At 35.9% G+C, this 25,831-nt stretch overlaps 1 protein-coding gene across 2 annotated transcripts in view; it reads left to right on the top strand.

Moving 5' to 3' along the window:
• The window catches only part of GOLM2 (golgi membrane protein 2), a 109,277-nt gene that overhangs the window by 68,984 nt on the left and 14,462 nt on the right, over nt 1-25,831 (top strand). The gene's annotated exons all lie outside the window — the stretch shown is intronic.

The following is a 25,831-nucleotide window of genomic DNA, read 5'->3' as shown; positions in this document are numbered from 1 at the left end:
TAGGGACTGCCATAATAGAAGGCTCAATGCTCCTTCCTTTTGCATTCCTTTCCATTGCAATTTGCTTCATTTAGGTATTAGGAGAAAAGTGAAAGAAATTGAACAAATTCATAGTAATGTGTACTAAAATATCACTTCTTAATTATCTCAGAGGTATCAATTTTGATAGGTGGACAATACATTTTAACTTGTATAACTCTCTAATTGGCAGATTCTTAGGAAATATAAGAAAAATTCTGGTAGTCGAGAGGGTTTGGACCAGACAGTGTCTCTTAGGTCACTTCCCTTAAACTACACTTTTCACTGCTTCTGCTTTACAAAGCTTTTTCCCTTCAACTTCTTTTGTTGTTGTTGTTGTTGTTTATTTTTATTTTTCCTTAACAATATATTTTGGAGTACATTCCATACCTGTATATAAAAATTTACTTCAACTAATGGCTGTATCATGTTCCATTATACATGTTTGTAGTATTTTATTGAACTCATCCCCTCTTAGTAGACATGTTAACTCCTTTCAATATTCTCTACTGTGCTGCAATGAAGGATTCATAAAAACAAAGGCAAACTGCAGCTTGTAGACATTCTGTCTGTTCAGACATGGAAGGGTCTGAACAGACAATGTCTACAAGCTGCAGTTTGCCTTTGTTTGCTTTCCATGATGGCTTCTATGGCAACAACTATTCAGAGCAGTGTTGCACGGCTATTTGTGCGCAGGTTGCTCATACAGTGAGGACTGCAACGTTACATTTTTTAAATCTCTTCAGAGTATTTTTAATTGGTCTTCTGACAGTTCATATTTCTTCATCTATATGAAGATATACTTTGCATCCATTTAACTGACTTTCCTTCCTTGATATTTTAAAGTGTATCCTTGTATGTTTACTGAAGTATCATATGAAAAACATTTTTATTAAATAAATGTGGCTAATGTTTTAAATACATTGGAAATTTTTTTTCTCAAAATCTTGTTGAAGAATTGGCCTGAAAACTTCTATCTTACCAGAAAGAGGTGTATAGTAAGGACAAAACAAAGTATCTTAATTCAATATCTTAATTAACTTAATACTTTCTTCTAAACTTAAGTTTACCCTATAAAACCTTTTATCATTGCCATACCTGTATTTTTTTTAATGATATTTGGATAAAGAATGTGATTGGAAATAATTGCCAGGAAATTATTATTCTCTACAACTTCTTTAAAAGAGCCTGTTGAGTCTTAAACTCTTACTCCAAATTCTTTTCAGTGTATATATAAAGTTGAAATCATTGGGAGCACTGTTTTGTGATTTACATTGGCATTATCTTTACATACATTTTAACCTATCAAATAGTTACACAGTTGTCATTTTAAATAGATATATACATATATATACATATATAGACACATACATATATTCGATTGTGTTTAGGCAATAATAATAGTTCAGTTAGTTCTATTCTTTTATTGGTTATTTAAAGTATTTCATATTTTCTCATGTTAGTTGTCATGACTATGAGTGACTTTTTTTCAAATTATTTCCTGCTTACACTTTTGTGTTCCTTTATTTTTTTTAAGTTTATTTATTTATTTTTGAGAGAGAGAGAAAGAGAGGGAGATTGTGAGGGGGAGAGGCAGAAAGAGGGAGACCCAGAATCCCAAGTATGCTCCCCCATGTCAGTGCAGAACTGGTTGCAGGGCTCAAACTCACTGACTGTGAGATCATGACCTGAGCCAAAATCAAGAGTCGGACACTTAAACAACTGACCCACTTGGGCACCCCAAGTGTATTCCTTTAAAAGTAGTTCCCAAACTGAAATTACTAGGTCAAAGTACTTGACCAGTTTTATAGTTCCTATTACATATTTTCAGACTGTTCTGTAGAACAGTTTCACAGTGTCATTGGAGATGTTTAAATTTATTTCTGTATGGCCTGGCCACATTGGCTTTTTAACTCTAAGGCATTTAGAATATAATGATTCCTTAAATATTTTTTAATAAGCATTTACTTTCTGGTGGCCTCTCCATTTTTATATGAGGAATTTTACTATAATTATTTGTTGGTATATAATCTGTGCATCCATTTGACCACTTAGCCTGATAGCTTTGGAGATTGATCCTGTATCTTTGTGTCAAATCTTTATAAATAAATCAGATGTTAACCTCTTATCAGTTATCTTTACTACAGTTTTACTTTTCCGTTGCCTTTCCTGATACGAGATTTTATTATATTTAATCATCATGCAAAATATTTTAATTAAAAATAATTTTTAAATTTTGTGGAAAAACGCACATACAATTCACCGAAGTGTACAATTCATTGGCATTTAGTACATTCATAATGTTAGGTGATCATTGCAAACTATCTAGTTCCAGAATGTTTTCATCAACCCCCCAAAAAAACCCTGTACCTATTAAGCAGTCACTCCCTGTTCTCTCCTACCCACAGTCCCTGGCAAAGACTAATCTGCTTTCTGACTCTATGGATTCATCTGTTCTGAATCTTTCATATAAATGGAATCATACAACATGTGACGTTTTGTGTCTGGCTACTTTTACTTAGCATGATGTTTTCAAGGTTCATTCTATTGTAGCATATATCAATACTTTATTTTTTGTGGCTAAATAATATTCAGTTGTATGAATACATTTTGCTTATCTATTCATCTGTTGGTGGACATTTGAATTGTTTCCACTTTTTGGCTATTATGAATAGTGTTGTATGAACATTCATTTACAAATTTTTGTTGAACACCTATTTTCGATTCTTTCAAGTATGTACCTAGATGTGGAATCACGGGGTCATATGGTAATTCTGTGTTTAGCTTTATTAAGGAACTGCCAAACTATTCTCCACAGTGGCTCTACCATTTTACAGTCCTACCTGCAATGCACGACAATTCCAATTTCTCCACGTGCTTGCCAACACTTAATACTTCTTGGGTATTTTTTATTTTTCACTGTTGCCATCCTAGTGCGTGTGAAGTGGTATCTCATTGTGATTTTCTTTCTTTTTTTTTTAAAGATTTTATTTTTGGGAGCACCTGGATGGCTCAGTCAGTTAAGCATCTGACTTTTGACTTCAACTCAGGTGATGATCTCATAGTTAATGAGTTCGAGCCCTGCATCAGGCTCTGTGCTGACAGCACGGAGCCTGCTTGGGATTCTTTCTCTCCCTCTCTCTCTGACCCTTCCCACTCATTCTCTCTCTCCTTTTCTCTCTAAAAATAAATAAATAAACTTGGGGGAAAAAAAGATTTTTAAGTAATCTCTACATCCAAAGTGGGGCTCAAACTTACAACCTTGAGGTCAAGAGTCACCTGCTCTCCTGAGTCAGCCAGCCGCCCCTCATTGTGATTTTCATTTGCGTTTCTCTAATGACTAATGGCATTGAACTTCTTTTCCTCTACTCATTGGCCATTTGTATATCCTCTTTGGAGAAATGTCTACTCAAGTACTTTGCCCATTTTTAAATTGGGTTGTTTGTCTTTGTTGTTGAGTTTTAAGCATTCTTTTATATATTTGGATACTAGACCCTCATCAGATATATGATTTGCAATTATTTTTGCCCATTCAGTGGGTCGTCTTTTCACTCTTTGATAGTGTCCTTTGATACACAAAGTTTTTAATTTTGATGAAGCCAAATTAATCTCTTCTTTTGGTGTTTATGCTTTTGGTGTCATATCTAAGAAACCTTTGCCAAATCAAAGGTTATGAAGATTTCCCCTTATGTTTGCCTCTAGAAGGTTTATAGTTTTGCCTCTTATGTGTAGGTTTTCATCTGTTTTTATATGATTTTTTAATGTTTATTTATTTATTTTGAGAAAGAGTGTGTGAATGCATGTAGGAGGGGCAGAGAAAGGAGACAGAGAAGCAGTCTCTGCACTGCCAGCACAGAGCCTGATGTGGGGCTCAATCTCATGAACCACGAGATCATGACCTGAGCTGAGATCAACCCTCACATACTTAACTGACTAAGCCACCCAGCCACCACATCTAATTTTTATATATGATATGAGGTAAGGATCCAACTTCATTCTTCTATATGCAGGTATTTAGTTGTCCCATACTATTTGCTGAAGAGACTCTTCTTTTTCTATTGAACATTCTTAGCATACTTGTTGAAAATCAATTGTATGAGTTTATTTTGGACTCTCAATTCTATTCCCCAGATGCCACTACCTCACTGTTTTCATTACTGTAACTTTGTGGTAAGTCTTGAAATCAGGAAGTATGAGTGCTCCAACTTTGTTCTTCTTTCTAAAATTATTTTGACTATTTGGGATCTCTTATAATTCTATGTGAATCTTAGGATCTGTTTGTCTATTACCACTAAAAAGGCAGTGGGGATTTTTTTTTTTCCCAATAGGTAAGCTCTACATAGGCCCTATGTAGGACTTGAACTCATGACCCTGAGATCAAGAGTCACATGTTCTCTGGACTGAGCCAGCTAGATGCCCCAAGGCACTTCAGATTTAATTTTTAGTGTTTTTAAAGTTTTATTTATTTAAGCAATCTCTATACCTCATGTGGGTAGAACTCATGATCCCAAGATCAAGTTGCATGCTACTCCAACTGAGCCAGCCAGGCACCCCAAATGGATTCCACTGCATTGAATCTATAGATTACTTTGGGAAATATTGTCATCTGAACAATATTAAGTCTTCTAGTCATGAAAACGGAATATCTTTCCATTTATTTAGAGTGTCTTTATTTTCTTTCAGCAGTGTTTTATAGTTTTCAGTGCACAAGTCTTGTGCCTCCTTGGTTAAATTTATTCTTAAGCATTTTATTCTTTCTCATGTTATTGTAAATTTAATTGTTTTCTTAATTTCCTTTACAGATTGTTCATTGCTAGTACACAAAAATATGACCAATTTTTTTCTTGGCTCTTGAGGTTTTAATTTTTTATTGAAATTTCTAGAAATATGTAATATTTGGGTCTTACCTTAAAATTTAGAATGTTGGATTTTATTTTCATTATTCTAGAAATAATGGCTATGTATTTGTTTTTATATGCCTTATATAAAATATACCCTTGTCTTATACATTAGCATATATAAACATATATAAACATATATATATATATACATATATATATGTCAGTATTTTGAATATGATTCAAAATTTCTGTGCCTGTTTTACATCAACTGCATTTTGTTTTCTTTATACATGTTGACCTCCTTTCCCCATTCCTCCCACCCCTATCTCCCCCTCTCGCAATGACAGTCTGCCCACTGTGTCTATGAACTTGGGGTTTTTCTTTTTCAAAGACTCCACATATCTAACAGAAATCATAAGGTATTTGCCTTTCTCTGTCTGGCTTCTTTCACTTAGTACAGTGCCCTCAAGCTCCATCCATATTGTCGCAAATGGCAAGATTCCCTTGTTTTTTTAATGACTGAATAATATTCCATTGGATATATATACCACAACTTTTTTTTAATGTTTATTTATTTTTGAGAGAATGTGCAAGTGTGCATGATGGGGAGGGGCAGAGTGACAGGGAGACAGAGGATCTGAAGTGGACTCTGCGCTGACAGCAGAGAGCCCAATGGGGAGCTTGAAATCACTAACCATGCAATCATGACCTGAGTCAAAGTCAGATGCTTAACTGACTAAGCCACCCAGGTGCCCCATCTTCTTTATCTATTTATCTGTTCATAAACACTTAGATTGTTTCCATTTCTTGACTATTGTAAATAATGCTCTATTGAACATGGGGGTGTATATATTGTTTTGAGTTCATGTTTTCATTTTCTTTATAAATACCCAAAGAGGAATTGCTGGATCATTCTAGTTTTAATTTTTTGAGGAACCTCCATACTGTTTTCCATGGTGGCTGTACCAATTTACATTACTACCACTAGTACACAAATGCCCCCTTTCTCCACATTTCTCCAATTATGGCTGATTTTTGTTTGTTGATTTGTATCCTGAAACTTAACTGAATTTGATGCATTAGAGATTTTTATTTGTATATATTCAGGTATATCCATTTTGACTCTTATGAGAACCTTCATTTCTTTTAATCATCTGTTCTTTATCAGGGCATAAATGTACTACTCAATTTTCATTTATTTTTCCCCCTGATTATTTGACCTCTTTGGAATATATAATGATCCAAATTAATTTTTCTCTATCCTGATAACCATCTGTCCCAGAACTCTTATTGTTTGTTTTTCCTTTGTGGTATGGTATTTACTTCTGGTTTATCACATACACACATTAAGTTATTGCACTATTTTCAACCTGTCTCTAGAATTTCCATTTTTTCCAATTCTTGTCCTTATCCCTAGCATATAGTAACAATTTTGATGCGAGTTCTGATATGTGTGGGCTTTTCCCACATGACCAAGCAATTCTCAGACACCTACAATTCGACTCAATTCTGACACCATCTACCAGGAGATAGCCTCAGATTTCACAGATTAAGGGCACAGCCCTACAAGATTGCTCTTCTCTCCTCCACTTCAGACACCAGTTGAAAGTCCTGGTTGTTGTCTGTGCTTCTGAGCAACTAATGGTGTAATGCCCCTGATTTCGAACCCGAGAGACCACCAAGGAGCCGATACCAATGCAAACGCACGAGGGTCTATTTGCAAGCTCGAGCTTGGGCCCAAGTATACCCGACACAGCGGAGCAGGGACTTGGACCCTTAGGTTGAAAGGCGTAGCAGTTTTATAGGGGCCAGTGGCCAATGAGATTGTAACACACACAGAAAGTTGCATAGTCATGCCAGTCTACACGCAGGTGGCCAATTGAATTACAATGTACCCTATAGTAACTGTTCGAACTAGCCTATCACTCTGGTCAGATTTGGCCTGCAAGTTTGGCGGGCAAAAGGTGGGGTTTACATTCTTTGGCCGTTAGGGGTCCGCATTCCTATATGAGCTGGTTTCCAGTAAGGGTGTGCTCAGCAGCTTGACTAGGGTGGGGGAGTATCTTAAGCAATAAGTAGGTCATTTGGGGGTTATACATGAGATGGTGGGTGTAGCACAAAATGGAGTTAGTCTTGCTCTGCCTGTCAAGGGGTAGGGAATTTTTGTTAAATTCCTTGGGTCCCACAATGGTAGATCTGAGGTTCCAACAGCCCCTTCCTTGAGTCAATTAATTTGCTAGAGTGGCTCACAGAACTCAGAGAGACTTTTTATTTACTAGATTACCCGTTGATTATAAAACGGTATAACTTTGGGACAGCCAGACAGAAGAGATGCATAGGAAGGTGTGGGAAGACAGTGTGCAGTTTCCATGCCCTCTCCAAGTGTACCACTCTCCCCACATCTCCTCACCAACCTGGAAGTTCTGATCTCTGTCCTTTGGGGGTTTTTTGGAAGGCTTCATTATGTAGGCATGATTGATGAACTCATTGCCATTGGTGATTGAATCGACTTCCAACCCCTCTCCCCTCCTAGGAGGTCACATGGTTGTCTTGGCACCAGTTTCCAAACCTGAGGCTGATTCCAATAGTGGCCGCATTAACATAACAAAAGACACACTTGTGGCTCTCCTTCCTTAGGAAATTCCAAGTGTTTTAGGAGCTCTCTGCCAGAAAAGGGATGGAGACCAAATATATATTTCTTATCATAAATCACAATATCACATATGGGTTTGAAAACTGCTTTATTATAATTTGAACCTAAAAACTTTAAAAATCTATTTTTTCTCTGTTCTTCCAGAAGAATTTCACTATTAGTTTACCAAGTTCTATAAGTAGTCCTCAGAAACCTTAGTGTATATTGAATTAAATCTACATATTAAATTGGGTGGTATTATTTACTATCTTTAGCCTTTACATCTAAGACTCCATTTATTCATACTTCATTGTAGTCTTCTGCTTTTCTTTGAATGAATATCTGACTTCCCAAGTTAAATAGGTGTCTCAATATTTAACTGTTTTTTTTCTTATTATTTAAAAATGGGATTGTTTTTCATTGTATTTTCAAGTTGTATATCACTTTTATGTAGATTATAATTGACTTTTTGGTATTTCTCATTTCTTGTACCTTTAAATTGCTTATTCATATGTCTAATAAATTCTTTTATAAGGATTTTGAAAGATATATTATCATGTTAACTGTGAAAGTGGTTTTATTAAATATTTATTTTTCAGAAAGTAAACACTATTTAGTCATAAGGGGAAATTATTTTTTAAATGTACTTTCGCCTTATAATTTTCTTTTTTTGCCTTATAACTTTCTTTTTTGGTTTTATCTTTCCCAAAATCATATTGGCCAAAAAATTGCAAAATATTAGAAGAATTATTGGAAATAAACTTTTAAGATACAAGGAACCAATAGAGATAATATAATGCCCTACTACTCAAAGTTGTAGGTCAGTGGACCAGCAGCATCCATATTACCTGTGATTATTAGAAGGATTTCAGGCCCTACCTAGACCTTATTTATATTTACATTAAAGTTTGAGAGTCTTCTCTAATGTGATTCCCTCATTTCACAGAAAATAAAAATTAGGTCCAGAGAGTTTAATTTGCTTAAGGTAAATAGTGGACTAACCAGGACTATTATCTAGGTCCCTGTTCTTCAGGTTCACTGGTTTTTTATTGTATCACACCACCTCTTCTATACTTTTGATGTTTTGGAAAAATTCTTTAATATTTCCTTTTCTTGTTCTCTTTCTAGTAAATTCCTAATCATACTTTAAAGGCATGCTCTGCTGTCACCTATTTGGTAAAATCCTTCTTCATATCTTTACCAATCTTGACCATATCAATCACTCCTTTCTCATTCTACTTCAATACATTGAACATACTTTCATTAGTGTATATTCCACATTATTCTGTAATTAACTATTCTGGGGGAGGAAAAGTTTTCCTTGACCTTCTTAGCGTCTCTGACTGGGTCTGAAAATTAAACTGACAAAGACAGATTAACGGGAGGAAAGCATGCACATGTATTTCATGTAAATTTTCATGACACAGTACCCTTAAGAGGAAAATGAAGAACTGAGAAATGGTTAAACCTAAGTGTTTTTATGCTAGGTCTGATGAAAAGTTGAAAGTTGTGGAAAGATGATAGGACAAAGTGTATGAGGTAAGTATAGTAAGCTCGGGGAAATGTAGTAAGGCCTATTTGTTCAGATTCTTCTTCTTGGTGTTGTTCTGTCTTGGATATAAAGATGTGCCTTCCCCCCAGATTATAAGGAGAGGGTATCTTCCAAATGAGGATTTTATGACATGCTTCAGGGGAAGGTCAGAAGGTCCTTCCTTCACATACCATTTCTTAGATTCCTTTAGCTTGAAATATTTAAAAGGCCAAGGTGCTGTATTTGGGGGGTAGGATGTCCTGAACCATGTCATCCCCCCCACTCCACTCTATCTGAAGCTTCTCCAAGAAATTTCACATTCCATAAATTGAGTTGGTAGATTGTCCCATAACCCACTGAACCAGTCTCTGTCCTGTGCATTTCTAGGGAAACATAAGAAAAAGGTTAATGATTGGAACCAGTTTTGTAGTCCAGAAGGCAGTCAGTTAAGATTTTCTAAGATGCTGAACTTGAAGCATCTTCAGATGGAATATAGACAGGCACTGGAAATATGACAGATTTTCCTGGTTTATACTTTGATTGTCTCTGGTGGTGTCATCAGGTGATCTGGTGAACTTTCTAAGTGGCTCACACGGGAATAGGCACAAAGTTTGTCCATACATGAGTTGTTGTGGTGATTTCTCGCCAAGTTTACATCAAATTGTCCAGGTTCAGTTTGCAGGGCTTTGGGAAAAGGACAGTTTCAAGTTTTAGTAATTCAAAGTCAGAAGGGTGGGAGAAAAATTGGAAACTCTAATTTGAAGAGTTGTAGCTCGATAGTGGAGGAAACTAGAAGGATTCAAGATGCAGGCTAGGTAACAAGTAAGTAAAGTAATAAAATCTTGGGGCGCCTGGGTGGCGCAGTCGGTTAAGCGTCCGACTTCAGCCAGGTCACGATCTCACGGTCCGTGGGTTCGAGCCCCGCGTCGGGCTCTGGGCTGATGGCTCAGAGCCTGGAGCCTGTTTCCGATTCTGTGTCTCCCTCTCTCTCTGCCCCTCCCCCGTTCATGCTCTGTCTCTCTCTGTCCCAAAAATAAATAAAAACGTTGAAAAAAAAAAAATTAAAAAAAAAAAAAAAGTAATAAAATCTTAAAGACAATGGCTAGGACTAGAATTTAATACCCATGAGGGTGTGCTATAGTTCCCTACTGAAACATCCTTTTTCTCACCATAGTCACCCCTATTTCTATCAAAGATAAAGTAATACTAATTTGTTTGCAAAATAAGGCTAGTCTCATTAAACTTGGTCATAAGTACAACAAGAATAGTATTTGCTTACCTAGGTCTTTAGAGTTTGCTTGCTAAAAGTTTTCATAAGGAATCTCAGATTCAAGTTTTAAAAGCCTCTGGAGGCTAGGAAGCCAAACCAAGGACTCACCGTCAGACTTTAGACACAATACCTATTAGACCTATTTGAATTCCTCTCTTTTCCAAGTTCCCAAGATATCCTGAGGTTTCTAAGCCTGCCAGGAACTGACCTTTGTGATTCACTTGTATGGCTGGGAACCCTGTATCCCCGATATAGACTGGTTTTTCCAAGGGGATGCTTTATAAATATTGGCTCCTAATAGTCAGCCTGAGAATTGTAAAGCTATCTGGTCATACTGGATTTTTTTTTTTAAGTTTATTTATTTATTTTGAGGGGGTGCGGGCAGAGACAGAGAAGAGAGAATCCCAAGCAGGTTCTGTGCTGTCAGTGCAAAGTTCGACATGGGGTTTAATCTCATGAACTGTGAGATCATGATCTGAGCTGAATCTAAGAGTTGGACACCTAACCGACTGAACCACCCAGGCGCCCCTGGTCATATTGGATTTTATGCATCATTCTCAAGTATGATATTCGTCAGTTCCTTGGTAATATAACCAAAGTTTCCAAATGTGTCCTAATAGCAAGAGAACAGATTCTTACTGAACTTACCCAAATAACTGTATTGCATGAAAATAAGATTTATTCACTTAGTTTCTGAATTCTGCAAGATCAGGTAGGGAGAAAAAGAAATTGTTTCATCTTTATTCACAAAGGTATATATATTTTTTTATCAAATTGCTTTAAGTTATAGTTTAAGAGAAAAGAGAAAAAAGTTTCCTTAAATCTAGAAAACAAAATATTAAAGAACCAGCAATGTTGGGTATTGTATCCTAAATCCTGTAACTGTTCATTTACCTGCCTTCTGTATTAAAGTGGTAATTTTATGAGGGCAGGAACTGTTTTATTCTTTTTTATTTTCCGAAGCTTCCATGTATGTAGTAAGCATTTGTTAAATGTTGTTAAACTTACTGCATCCGTTTTGGAATTTTTTATTTCTGTAAATAGTCACACAGTCAAAATGGTAAATTGGCCATAAGTTATATCAATAAACAGTTATGAGAATTTTCTTATTTTTAATTTCTTTTTTCTAAAATTCTTAGTCCTAAAACTTTCATAGTCACTCTTTTTTAAATTATTATCAATTGTTTAAATTTTTATATCTTTCAAAAACCCCTCAGTTTTTAGGTTTTAAACTTTAATATTTTAGTTTTAGATACTTAAATCTTCACATCTCTTTTTCTTAGTAATATATTCATTTAAAAAAACTTTTATTGAATGCCTGTTAGGCAAAAGATTATGCATTTATAGCTATAATTTTTCCTAACTAGATATGGGATGAACAATCTTAGATTTTATACAGTGATCACCACAAATTTTTTGGCAGTTTTAAATTTAGTATTTTTGATTTTTAGGTTAACATATTTTTATTGATATACTTGTATAAATTTAATTTTGTATTGCCACCTCATGCAAAAATGGCTAGATAATTTGTGGCATGTTTCATTATATTTGGATGATCTCTTTGGGTTGGTTTAATTTAAAATGTAGAATGTAGGCTATATTGTGACACAAAATACAGTTTGGGGATATTTCAAAGTATCCTGGAGGCATACTTCATGGAGGGAGTCAGATATCCTCCAAAGTAGTTGAAACTGAAAATTCATGGAAGGTCCACATGTTTGCCAATGGGTTAGATATACCTTGTATATTTAGATACCTTGAATAGAGAAAACAGTTCATTTCAAATGTCAGCCTCATGCTGAGAGTCACAAAGACAGTTATTCCAAACAATAGGTAGTGATCAAGCTGCTTCTCATACGGGTTTTTCCTGTGTAGCATGCCTCAGTGTAAGTAGCAGCAGGAGTTCATTTGTTTTTTGGGGGTTCTTTCAATGTTCATTTTTGAAAGAGAGCACAAGCTGGGGAGGGGCAGAGAGAGGGAGTCAGAGAATCCCAGGCAGGTTCAGCACTGTCAGCACAGAGTCTGACATGGGGCTTGAACACATGAACTGCAAGATCATGACCTGAGCCAAAATCAAGAGTTGCATGTTTAAACAACTGAGCCACACAGGTGCCCCAGGAGTTTGTTTATTTAACCAAGGTTAATGATTCTCCTAAACAACACTGGACAGACAAGCTAGAGTATCAGAGAGTATATGATTTTTCTATATATACATGGATTTTTAAAGTAATTTTCAATCTCCTATCCAGATGGCTTTAACATTGAACATGTTCACGTTACATATGCATTCTGCTCACACACATAATGATAGACAAAATATATATAAAGAGAGAACTAAAAAGTTACTGATAATCTCAAAACAATGTTAACATTTCTGTGGTCAAGAAACAAAAAAAAAAAAATGCTAAATGATGAAAGGAATTGAATGGACTTATGACACTCGGGTCTGGAAATCTAGACCAATTCTGGGAATTTGGCTCTTAAGAGCAACAAGAATAAAGTAGGAGCCAGGCTTATTGCTTAAAGTCAGGACCTGGTTACTGCCCCATCTCCTTGGCAGAGGAAGCAGTAAATAAAGCTATTGCTGGCTGCTATCAAGGACTACAGTGTTTAGCAACCTAAAGGCTTATGGAGATAGGAACTTATGGAGATGCAGCCTTGTGACCATACTGCATGGTCATACCACACCACCATTGGTTTTATACTGAATTTGTGCTACCTCTGTAGCATCATGGAATATAAACTCTGAAATGTGATTATAAATCTCATTCTAGACTGGGGAACTGGGTGAAAGCATCTTTAAAATTACCAGAGGGATGCTTGTGGGGCTCAGCTGGTTGAGTGTCCCACTCTTGATTTTGGCTCAGGTCATGATCAAGCTCACATCCGGCTCCATACTGAGTGCTGAGCATGGAACCTGCTTGGGATTCTCTCTCTGCCCCTTCCCTGTTTGTGTGTGCATGCACACACAGTCTCTCTCTCAAAATAGATAAATAATTTTAAAAAAAGATTAAAAAGTATAATTACTAGATAATATGGGTTTACAGACAGGGGAAAAGAGAAAAACAAATACCCCACATACACTGAAAATCAATCAACAAACCAAAACTCTAAAATTTATGAAAAATATTAATGCTAAGGGACATAGCCACCATATCAACAATTGAAATATGAAAACAATTTTATCTAGCAGTCTGCTAAAAACTAAACATGTTTAAGGATGCACAGAGAGATAAATAAGAAATAACTTACTCAAAAAAAGAAGTGATTAAGAAACAGGCAGAGAAAAAGCAAAAATAGATAAATGTAAAATCCAATTATTTATTCTAGAAATGAAAATACAGTCACTGAAATAAAAATCAGTCTATGAGATACTAGACCATGAACATAATTGACTGAAATAAATGATTTGGTACCTTGTACTGAGATATTTACCAAGAATGTAGCAGAGATTGACAAAGAGATATAAATATATATCATGTGTATATATGACAGAGATGTTAAGACAGAAGATATACATACGTCTGATAAGAGTTTTGGGTAGAGAATGGAGGAAATGGTAGATAATCAATACTTGAAAAGAATTTTGAAGGGTTTGAAGAGCTCAGAATTTTCTGCAGTTGAATAAAGACATACATGAGTTCTCAGATCATATATGCCTGCTGAGTGTCAAGTGGGATAATAAAAATCTTTGCTTTTAAGCATTGTAGGAAAACTTCAGAGTATCCAAAAATAAAGGGAAAAATCTTAAATGATACCAGAAAACAAAGATTATTTCTAAGGAATGACAATTACATTGACAGATTTTTCATCAGCAAATCAAATGACAAAAGATAATGGAATAATATCTTCAGTGTGATGAGTAGAAAATAACTACTAACATAGAAAGTTCTATCAGCTAATGAGGACATTGAGGATAAAATGAAGACATTCAGTTACACAAGACTGAGTTTACCTCTTATAGACACACTTGATGAAAGAAGAGTAAAGGTTATTCTTTAGTAAAAAGAAAATTGAAGAGACACTAATAGCTACAAAAAATGGGAACTCATTGATCACAGCTATTGATAAATTTAATTTTTGGCTTAAAACCATTTTTGTGTCATGACAGCAAAAGCAGCAAATAGTAAGAGAAGATAGTCAAGGGTAAAGTGAAAGGGTCCATGTCCTGCTCAGAAGGAGGATAGAAATACTGAATATTTTGTAATTTTGTTTAAAAAATGTATAAATTAAATATGTTTAAAAATGAAGAGTTGGGAAAAAAATTAAGGGTTGGGGTACCTGGCTGGCTCAGTCAGTAGGGCATGCAACTCTTTTTTTTTTTTAATTTTTTTAAATGTTTATTTATTTTTTAGAGAGAGTGTGAGTAGGGGAGGGGCAGAGAAAGAGGGAGACACAGAACCCGAAGAATGCTCCCGGCTATGAGCTGTTAGCACAGACCCCAATGCAGGGCTCAAACTCATGAACCGTGAGATCATGACCTGAGCCAAAGTCGAACTCATGAACCGCAAGATCATGACCTGAACCAAAGTCGGACAGTTAACTGATTGAGCCACCTAGGTGCCCCGGGCATGCAATTCTTGATCTCAGGTTCATAAGTTTGAGCCCCATGTTGGACATGGAGCCTACTTCAAAAAGCAACTAAATAAAAAATAAAAACTTAAAAAAGTTAAGGGTAAAAGAATAGAAATACAATGTGCCACTTCCATCTAACAGTGGGTAGAAGAAGAAAAGGAGATAATTTTGAAAGAAAGGAAGAAGAAAACTTAGAATCTAAACAGTAAAATCAAAGGAATAAGGTCAAATATTACAAAAATCAGGACTCCTGGGTGGCTTAGTTGATTAAGTGTTTGACTCTTGGTTTCAGCTCAAGTCATGATCTCATGGTTTGTGAGTTTGAGCCTCGTACAGGGCTCTGCATTGGCACTGTGGATCCTGCTTGGGATTCTCTCTCCCTCCCTCTTTCTCTGCTCCTCCCCTACTCACATGCTTTCTTTCTCAAAAAAAATAAATAAACTTTTTAAAAAATTATAAAAATCATGATAAGTATAAACAGATTAGAGTTATCTGTTAAAAGAGATCATAAAAGAATACAAAAGCAGAATCTAACTACAAAGTGTTTACAACTAAATCTTAAACATATACACGTAGAAAATGTGAAAATAAAAGGACTATAAAAGATAGTTCTCCCTTAGTATATACCCCAAAGAAATAGAAACAGATAACTTGAACAGATATTAGTGCACTCATATTCATAACAGCATTATTCACAATAACCAAAAGGTGAAGCAACCCAAGTGTTCATTGTTAAATGAATGGATAAACAAAACGTGATGTATAGGTGCAATGGAATATTACTCAGCCTGAAAAAGGAAGGAAATTCTGACACATGCTGCAATATGGATGAACCTCGAAGACACTATGCTCAGTGAATTAAGCCAGTCACAAAAGGACAAATACTGTTATGATTCCACTTGTATGAGGTACCTAGAGTAGTCAAATTCATAGAAACAGAAAGAGTGGTAGTTGCCAAGCCCTGGGAGGAGGAGGGGATATTATTGTTTAATGAATACAGAGTTTCAGTTGGGAAAGATGAAAAAAGTTCTGGGTATGGTGGTAGTGATGGTTATACAACCATATTATTATATTTAGTGCCATTGAACTGTACACTTAATAATGGTTAAGATGGTAAGTTTTACATAATGTATATTTTACCTTAATTTAAAAAAAGATATTCATTAGTGAAAACTAAAGAAATCTAATGTAAAGTATTAACAAGTGACAAAATAGATTTTAAGGAAAAAAGAAGAATGTTACTCCATAATAACAAGAGGAACAACCTACTAAAGAGAAGAAATACTCTAAAAACATAGCCAGAAAATAGACAAAAAGCTGTTGCAATTTCAAAAAGTAATTGACAATTACATAATTAACATGAAAGATTTTAATATACTTCTGTCAAAACTGAAAAGTCATCAAAAATAGAATTTTGAAGCAAAAATTGCTAAATTTATTCAAATATATATAAAGCTATACAGATCTCTATACTTCATAAAGAGAGACTTTTTAAAGTATACATGGAACAACTACAGAAATTGACTATCTACTAGGTCACAGAGAGTCTTGATAAAATTTAGGCTATTTGTATTATGAATAGTATCTTAAAATCCCTTTATTATAGACTTAAAAATGTTGGTCATCAATAACTTTTTTTTTGAGGTGTGTATTTATAAGGAGTATTTCAAAATTTATAGAACTGAACAATGATATAAGTACCACACATATCAAGATGTGATGAATACATTTGAAGTAATATTTACAGCTAAATTTATGGCCTTGAAATCAGTAAGAAAAAAAACCCCTAAAAATTAAATGAGTTTCATTCAAAATAGTACTTTTTATTTTTTTTTAATTTTTTTTTAATGTTTTATTTTTATTTTTGGGACAGAGAGAGACAGAGCATGAACTGGGGAGGGGCAGAGAGAGAGAGGGAGACACAGAATCAGAAGCAGGCTCTAGGCTCTGAGCCATCAGCCCAGAGCCTGACGTGGGGCTCAAACTCACTGACCGTGATATCGTGACCTGAGCTGAAGTCGGACGCTTAACCGACTGAGCCACCCAGGCGCCCCCAAAAAATAGTACTTTTTAAATCTTTATTTCAATTAGGCTCCATGCCCAGCGTGGGGGTGAACTCACAACCCTGAGGTCAAGAGTCACCAGGTGCCCCCCACCCTGAATAGTATTAATAGTAGTGGTCGACATAGTCATACTATTACTATTACTACTAATGATGATGATACTAATAATAGCTAACATTGGAGTGGTTAGTATGTGCCAGTTTTTGTTCTAAAGGTATGTGTATGTGTAAATGTACAACAAATCAGTGTGTAGATATTATTTCCATATTATAGACTGGAAGCAGGCACAAAGAAGTTTCATAACACTTTCAAGATTACTTAGCTACTAAAGAGCAGAATCAGCATTAGAACCCAAACAATCTGGATTCAGAGAAAGGAGAAGAAAGAAAGGAGGAAAAAATAGACAAGAGCAATCATAAATGAAATGGAAAATAAAGAATAATTAGGGGCAAAAAAAAAACTAGATAAACAAACATCTAGTAATACTAATGAAGAAAAATAGAAAAGATTAATTAATATTCAGAACAACAGAAGATATAGTTTAAGTCACAAGAAAATTTTACTTAAAACTTTGACAGGGGCGCCTGGGTGGCTGAGTTATTGAGTGTTGGATTTCGGCTCAGGTCATGATCTCACAGTTTGTGGGTTTGAGCCCTGTGTAGGGCTCTGTGCTGACAGCTCAGAGCCCAGGGCCTGCTTCGGATTCTGTCTCTCCCTCTCTATGTCTCTCAAAAATAAATATAACATTAAAATTTTTTAAATAAAAATAAAACTTTGACAATAAATTTGAAAACTTAGATCAAATGGAAATTTCCTGGAAAATTACTTACCAAAATTGGCTCAAGAAGATTTGAAAACCTGAATAAACCAATAACCATTTAGTAGATTGAATAGGTAATCAAGTCTAACCACACCCCAAAAGAGACACTAATATAAGTAATAAGAATGTTTAGCTAGATTACTAAATTTGGGATCACTACAGGGCGCCTGGGTGGCTAAGTCAGTTAAGCATCCGACTTCAGTTCAGTCATGATCTTGCTGTCTGTGAGTTCGAGCCCCGCATCAGGCTCTGTGCTGTCAGCATGGTGCCAGGGGCCTGCTTCAGATTCTGTGTCTCCCTCTCTCTCTGCCCCTCCCCCACTCATGATCTCTGTCTCTCTCAAAAATGAATAAACATTAAAAAAATTTTTTTAAATCAAAAATGAATAAACACTTAAAAATTTTTAAATAATAAATTTGGGATCACTACATGAAATCAGTAATGAAATCAACAAAACTAAAAATTGGTTCTTTGAAAAGAAAGTGAAAATAAGACCTCTAGCACAGATCAGGACAGAAAGAGATGGCACAAATTATCAATATCAGAATTGAAAAAGCATCAATATAGGCCCTACAAATAACAATATTAGAGGATATTTAATGAGTTGCATTACTGCCAAAACATTTGAAAATGTAGAAGAAATGAATAGTATCCTAGAAAAACACCTATATACAAAATTGACACAAGAAGATATGGAAAATCTGAATAGTTCCATATTTATTTAAGATATTGAATCTGGGGACTCCTGGGTAGCTGAGTCATTTGAGCATCTGACTCTTGATTTCAGCTCAGGTCATGATCCCGGGGTTGTGGGATTGAGCCCCACATCAGGCTCTGTGCTCTCCCCCTCTCAGGCACATTCTGTCTCTCAAATTTTTTTAAAAATGTTTTTAAGGTATTGAATGTGTAATTTAAAACTTTTCCTTAATGATTTTCATGCCCAAATGTTTTTCCCGGTGAGTTCTTCCAAACATTTAAAGAAGTACAACCAATCTAAAATGAGCTTTTTCAGAGAATTGAAAATGAGGAAACACTTCTTAACTCATTTTATGAAGCCAGAATAAGTTGGGTAGCAAAACTAAGTATATTATGAAAAAGGAAAATTACAGATGATCCTTCCCAACATAGTACATCTAAAAATACTGAATAAAATATTAGCATATCAAATCCAGAGATAGATAAAAATGACATACATGATGACCATGTTGGGTTTGTTTTTGAAATGCAAGCTTATTTAATATTTGAAAAGCAATCTGTGTAATTTACCACATTAATAAAATATGTGAGACAAATCAAGTAGGTGCATCTCAATAGGTGCAAAGAAAGCATTTCAAGCAATTCAACGTGTGTTTGTGAAAAAAACAAACTCTGAGCAAACTAGGACTAAAAGGTAATTTCCTTAATTGATAAAAGAGTATTTACAAAAATCCTATAACAAACATCACTTAATAATGAACTATCAAAACTTTTCCCTTTGAAATCATGAAAACTAAGAACCACTATCATCACTTCTATTCAACTTTTCACTTTAAGTGCAAAAAAGAAAATAAACAGTATAGAGATTAAAAGAAGAAATAAAACCAATAAATTGATATTATTTGCAGGCATAATTTTGAATGTGGAAAACTCAAAGCAATCTACAAACTTACATACAGTAAATAAGTTTGTTTGTTTTTTTATCTTAGAAACAGAACAAGTGGGGGAGAGGGTCAGAGGGAGAGAGAGAATTCCAAGCAGGCTCCATGCCCAGCTCAGAGCTGGACATGGGGCTCAATCTCACAACACTGGGATCATGACCTGAGTTGAAATGAAGAGTTGGACACTCAAACAACTGAGCCACCCAGATGCCCCAGTAAATATTACATAAGTATTTAGCAAACTAATTAGAAGGCTAATGTGTAAAGTTAATTGTATTTATACATGTCAGCAACAAACATAAAGTGAAATTTTTAAAAAGAAACTTTTTTTTTTTTTTTGGGCACCTGGGTGGCTCAGTTGGTTAAATATCCCACTCTTGACTTTGGCTCAGGTAACCATCTTACAGTTCATGAGATTGAGCCTTGCGTTGGGCTCTGAGCTGACTCACTGATCCTGCTTGGGATTCTCTCTCTCCCTCTGTCTCTGTCCCCCTCCCCTGCTCATGCTTTCTCTCTCAAAATAAATAAATAAAAATATTAAAAAAAAAAGATTTTAAGTAATCTCTACACCCAATATAGGGCCCGATCTCACAATCCTGAGATCAAGAGTCACATGCTCCACCAGCTGAGCCAGCCAGCTTCCACAAGAAAGTATTTTTAATAGCATAAAATACATCAGATTCTTGAAAAAAAATTTAAAATATTCACAAGAACAAAATATTATTGGCAGAAATTAGATAATATATAAGTAAATCCATGTTGACAGACTGGAAGGCTCAAAGTTTTAAATGTCTTTATTTTCGAGAGAAAGTGAGAAGGGGGAAGGAGTGGAGAGAGGGGGGAACAAGAGAATCTGAAGCTGGCTCCACACTGAGAGCAGAGAGCCTGATGTGGGACTTGAACTCACTGAGAGATCATGACCTGAGCTGAAGTCAGATGCTTAACTGACTGAGCTACTCAAAAGTTTTAGACTCAAAGTTTTAAAGGTGTCAGTTCTTTGATTGATCTAGAATTTTAGTGCTATCCTATTCATTATCCCAGTAGCATATATATATATATATATATATATATATTTATATATATATTTTGGTGGAAATTCATATAGTGATTCTGAAATGTGTATGGTAATGTAAAAGGCTAAGAATAGCCAAGACAATCTATAAGAACGAAACTTAGTGACTTCTATCAGATATCAAGAGTTATTATAAAACTATTATTAATGAGGTAATTAAGACAATACAGTATTGGCACAAGAATAGACAGATGGACCAGTGGAGCAGATTGGAGTATGCCAAAACTAACTACACATATATGGTCACTTAATTTATGATAAAATTGATAATGCAATGCAATGGGGAAAAGGATAGTCTTCAATAAGTAGTACTGGGTCAGTTTGATACCAAAATGGAAAAATATTAACCTTAGATCTCCTACTTTACACAATACACAGAATTAAATTCAAGATAGATTGCAGATTTGGGGCACCTGGGTGGCTCAATTGGTTAAGCGTCCAGCTTCAGCTCAGGTCATGATCTCATGGTTCTGAGTTCTAGCCCCACATTGGGCTCTCTGCTGTCAGCAAAGAGCTTGCTTCAGATCATCTGTCCCCCTCTGTCTGCCCCTCCTCTGCTCACACTTTCTCATTCTCTCTCTCAAAAATAAATACACCTTAAAAAAATAGATTGTAGATTTAAACTTTAAAGCTAATAAAACCTCTAGAAGAAAACAAAAAAATATCTTCATGACATGGAATAGGTAAAGATTTCTTAATCCTCCCCCCACTGCAAAAAGCTAACCATGAATTTATTTTTTTAATATGAAATTTATTGTCAAATTGGTTTCCATACAACACCCAGTGCTCATCCCAACAGGTGCCCTCCTTAATGCCCATCATCCACTTTCCCCTCCCTCCCACCCCCATCAGCCCTCAGTTTATTCTGAGTTTTTAAGAATCTCTTATGGTTTGCCTCCTTCCCTCTCTGTAACTTTTTTTTCCCCTTCCCTCCCCCATGGTCTTCTGTTAAGCTTCTCAGGATCCACATAAGAGTGAAAACATGGTATCTGTCTTTCTCTGTATGACTTATTTCAAGTAGCGTAACACTCTCCAGTTCCATCCACGTTGCTACAAAAGACCATATTTCATTCTTTTTCATTGCCAAGTAGTATTCCATTGTATGTATAAACCACAACTTCTTTATCCTTTAATCAGTTGATGGGCATTTAGGCTCTTTCCATAATTTGGCTATTGTTGAAAGTGCTGCTCTAAACATTGGGGTACAAGTGCCCCTATGCATCAGCCCTCCTATATCCCTTGGGTAAATTCCTAGCAGTGCTATTGCTGGGTCATTTTTAATTTTTTGAGGAAACTCCACACTGTTTTCCAGAGCGGCTGCACCAGTTTGCATTCCCAGCAACAACAGTGCAAGAGGGTTCCCGTTTCCCCACATCCTCTCCAACATCTATAGTCTCCTGATTTGCTCATTTTAGTCACTCTGACTGGCATGAGGTGATAGCTCAGTGTGGTTTTGATTTGTATTTCCCTGATGAGAAGTGACATTGAGCATCTTTTCATGTGCCTGTTGGCCATCTGGATGTCTTCTTTAGAGAAGTGTCTATTCATGTCTTCTGCCCATGTCTTCATTGGATTATTTGTTTTTCGGGTGTGGAGTTTGGTGAGTTCTTTATAGATTTTGGATACTAGCCCTTTATCCGATATGTCGTTTGCAAATATCTTTTCCCATTCCGTCGGTTACCTTTTAGTTTTGTTGATTGTTTCCTTTGCAGTGCAGAAGCTTTTTATCTTCATGAGGTCACAATAGTTCATTTTTGCTTTTAATTCCCTTGCCTTTGGAGATGTGTCAAGTAAGAAATTGCTGTGGCTGAGTTCAGAGAGTTTTTTCCTGCTTTCTCCTCTAGGGTTTTGATGGTTTCCTGTCTCACATTCAGGTCATTCATCCATTTTGAGTTTATTTTTTGTGAATAGTGTAACCATGAATTTTTAAAAATGATAAATTGGACTTAATTAAAATTAAGAATTTTATTAATTAAAAGGTCAATCATAAGTGTGAGAAGATCCACATACCCTACAACTCAGCACCTAATATGTACCTACAAACAATTTCAGACCTGTACAAGAGTATTTGTTATTAGGTTGAAAATCAGAAACAAATGTTCATCAGTATGAGAATGGATATGTCCCATACACATACAGTGGAATTATATATAGGAGTTCAAATGAATGAACAAAGCCACATTTATCAACATGGATAAATCTCAAAAGCATGAGGAGAGAATAAAGCAAGTTGCAAAATAGATGCATTATGCTATGTTGGAAGTCCCAAGATCACCTTCAGGTTTGATGATTCACTCGAAGGGCTCACAGGACACAGAAGAATTATTAATATTCACAGTTATGGTTTGGTACAGTGAAAGGACAGAGATTAGAATCAGCAAATGGAAAAAGCTCATGGGGCAAGATCCAGGAGAAAGCAGATGCAGGCTTCCAGGTGTCCCCTCACAGTGGAGTTGCATGGAGATTTGCTTAATCCTCCTGGCAAAGATGTGTGTCACTATGTGTGAAGTGTTTCCATCCTGGGAGGCTCACTTGATCTTTGGGGTCCCGGGATTTTTTCAGGGATCAGTCATGTCGTGCCCACATGTCATGCAATGCTTGCATAACTGAGCTCAATTATTCAGACTTTAGCCCTTCCACGCCCCACCTAGCAAAAACAAATATACACCATAAATCTCTTTGTTAGGATAAACTTAATTTAATCATGCTGGTATAGCCTGGCCCAAGAAACACACATATCAGACAGAACATTCCATAGGCTCAGAAGTTATCTTCCAGCTTCCAGCCAAGCAACAGTCCTGAAGACAAACCTTTCTTTAGAGTGTACAGGGTTTCAGCAAACAAGGCATGCCCAGTTAACTCTTTCCTGCCCAGATGCCATATATTTAGAGGCCTATGAATCAATACTATTTATTAATGAATGTGTAAAGTTTCATGGAGATATTTAACACCCAGTTTAAGATAGAGGTTATCTTTGAGGTAAGAGGCTCATGTTAGAGAGAGGTGCTAGGGAACTTTAATTGTATATGTAATGTTTTCTTTATTAAAAGTTCTAAAACAAATATGGCAAAAAACTGTTTAAATTTGACTAAGTTCTGAATGATGGAAACATGGACATTATATTCTCTAGACACTTCTCTCTGTATCTGAAAATATTTAATAATAAAAAGTAGAGGACCCCTGGGTGGCTCAGTTTAGTGTCTGGCTCTTGATTTTGGCTCAGGTCACAATCTCATGGTTCGTGGGATTGAGTCCTGCTTTGAGCTCTGCGCTAACAGCATAGAGCCTGCTTGGGATTCTCTCTCTCCTTCTCTCTCTCTGCCACTCCCGTGCTCATGCTCTCTCTCTTCCTCTCTCTCTGTCTCTCTCTCTCAAAACAAATAAACATTTCTTTAAAAAAGAATTCATTAAAAAAAAGGAAAATTTAAAACAAAGCAAAACAAGAAAAAATTTTTGTAAGGGTGCCTGGCTGGCTCAATCAGTAGAACCTGGGACTCTTGATTTCAGAGTTGTGAGTTCAAGCCCCATGTTGGGTGTAGAGCTTACTTTTCAAAAAAATAAAAATTTTTTTTTGTGAAATATATGAATAAATGGTTTGCTCTGTTCTTCAGTATGCTACAATAATGTTTTGAGATGACATTTTTTTTTTTATGATGTGAATTCAGAAAGTAATCAAGTTTGGCATACAAGAATTTGTGCCACGGCGGCTTAATCAGTTGAGTGTGCGACTCTTGATTTCAGCTCAGGTCATGATCTCACAGTTCATGGGTTCAAGCCCTGCTTTGAGCTCTTCACTGAGTGCAGAGCCTGCTTGGAATCCTCTCTGTTCCTTTCTCTCTGGCCCTTCTCTGCTTGAGCGCATGCACATGCTCTATCCCTCTCTCTCTCAAAAATAAATAAGTAAATAAAATTTAAAAAAGAATTTTGTTGGGGCGCCTGGGTGGCGCAGTCAGTTAAGCGTCCGACTTCAGCCAGGTCACGATCTCGCGGTCCGTGAGTTCGAGCCCCGCGTCGGGCTCTGAGCTAATGGCTCAGAGCCTGGAGCCTGTTTCCGATTCTGTGTCTCCCTCTCTCTCTGCCCCTCCCCCGTTCATGCTCTGTCTCTCTCTGTCCCGAAAATAAATAAAAACGTTGAAGAAAAAAAGAATTTTGTTACCCAATTGCATTATAGTTTTGTTTATTCTGTTAAAGAATATTTGAATACTGAAGTTGAAATGAAGTGTTTAACCACTTAATGTACATAAGACTAATGTACTTGTCATAAATATGTGACATATGCTTGGTATTACTTACTTAAAGATTAGCTAATTGGTTCCCACCTCAGGCCCCTTTATTTTATGCTGGTTTTAGGAGTAGTCCTGTAGGTTTGGTGGAGGAGAAAAGCAAGAGGTAAAGGAGAAGAGTATTTGACCCTGATGCAAATCAAATCATGTGCTTCCCTTCTCTTCTCCCTTCCCCTCATAGAATTAGTCTTAAGGATAAAAAAATAACAAAAATGCAGCCTGTGGATAATATGAAGAAGGGGAAAGAGCATTTGAGCCTCTTGGCATTGGGAATGGGGGTGAAATGGTGGTGGTGATTGTTCAGATGCTATTAGCTGTAATTTCTAGCTACCATGTTTCTTTCATTTCCCTGGTTTCTCTTTACCTTCCATAAATCCAGTCAATTAACAGATTCCTTCCTGTGCCTACTACTACATGCCGGTCCTATACCTTGAGATGCAAAATAAGTATGGTCTTTTTGCCCCATAATGTTCCTCATAAAGAAATCAAAGTAAATAGTTCAAATGCCAGTAAGTAGTCTTCCCTATATATTGCTTTGTAGGGAAAGCCTGCAGTAACATTTTTGTCAAAATTTGCACACCTCACCCTTCCAGCATTCACAACTCTTGACTCATGTCTCAGCAGATTATAAGTTATCACATGTCATGGACCTTCAGGGATACTTAAAATAGTCAACATTGTAGGTGTTAAATTGAACGATGCAAGAGTCATTTGAATTTGTTAATTTCCAAATGACCGGTACGAAATGGATACTACCAGTAGATGAAGGCTAGAAAAAGAGGTTCCCTCCTTTGGAGTAAAATTTCCGATTGATTTATTTTGTTTATAATAGTGACAATATATTAAAAGAATGACTAGAAAAATATAAACCTATTTTTCATACAATAATTGAGAAATTGAAACCTATAAGTGAAACTAGAGCTAATGAAGCAAAAAAGTGACTTATCTTGGTTTGATTTTCAGTACGGGATTAAAACATACAGTCTAATTCTCTTGAGTGAAATGCCTTTTTGTGACTGTAACATTGAGAAATGTTATAGTTATTTGTCATCATCGTTTCATTTTCTACTGGTTTTGGGAGTTTGCAGC

This window comes from Lynx canadensis, chromosome B3 (assembly GCF_007474595.2).
Source record: "Lynx canadensis isolate LIC74 chromosome B3, mLynCan4.pri.v2, whole genome shotgun sequence".
In the NCBI taxonomy this organism is placed as follows: domain Eukaryota; kingdom Metazoa; phylum Chordata; class Mammalia; order Carnivora; family Felidae; genus Lynx; species Lynx canadensis.
The sequence above is the reverse complement of the archived record's forward strand: the minus strand, read 5'-3'. Positions and strand labels throughout refer to the sequence as shown.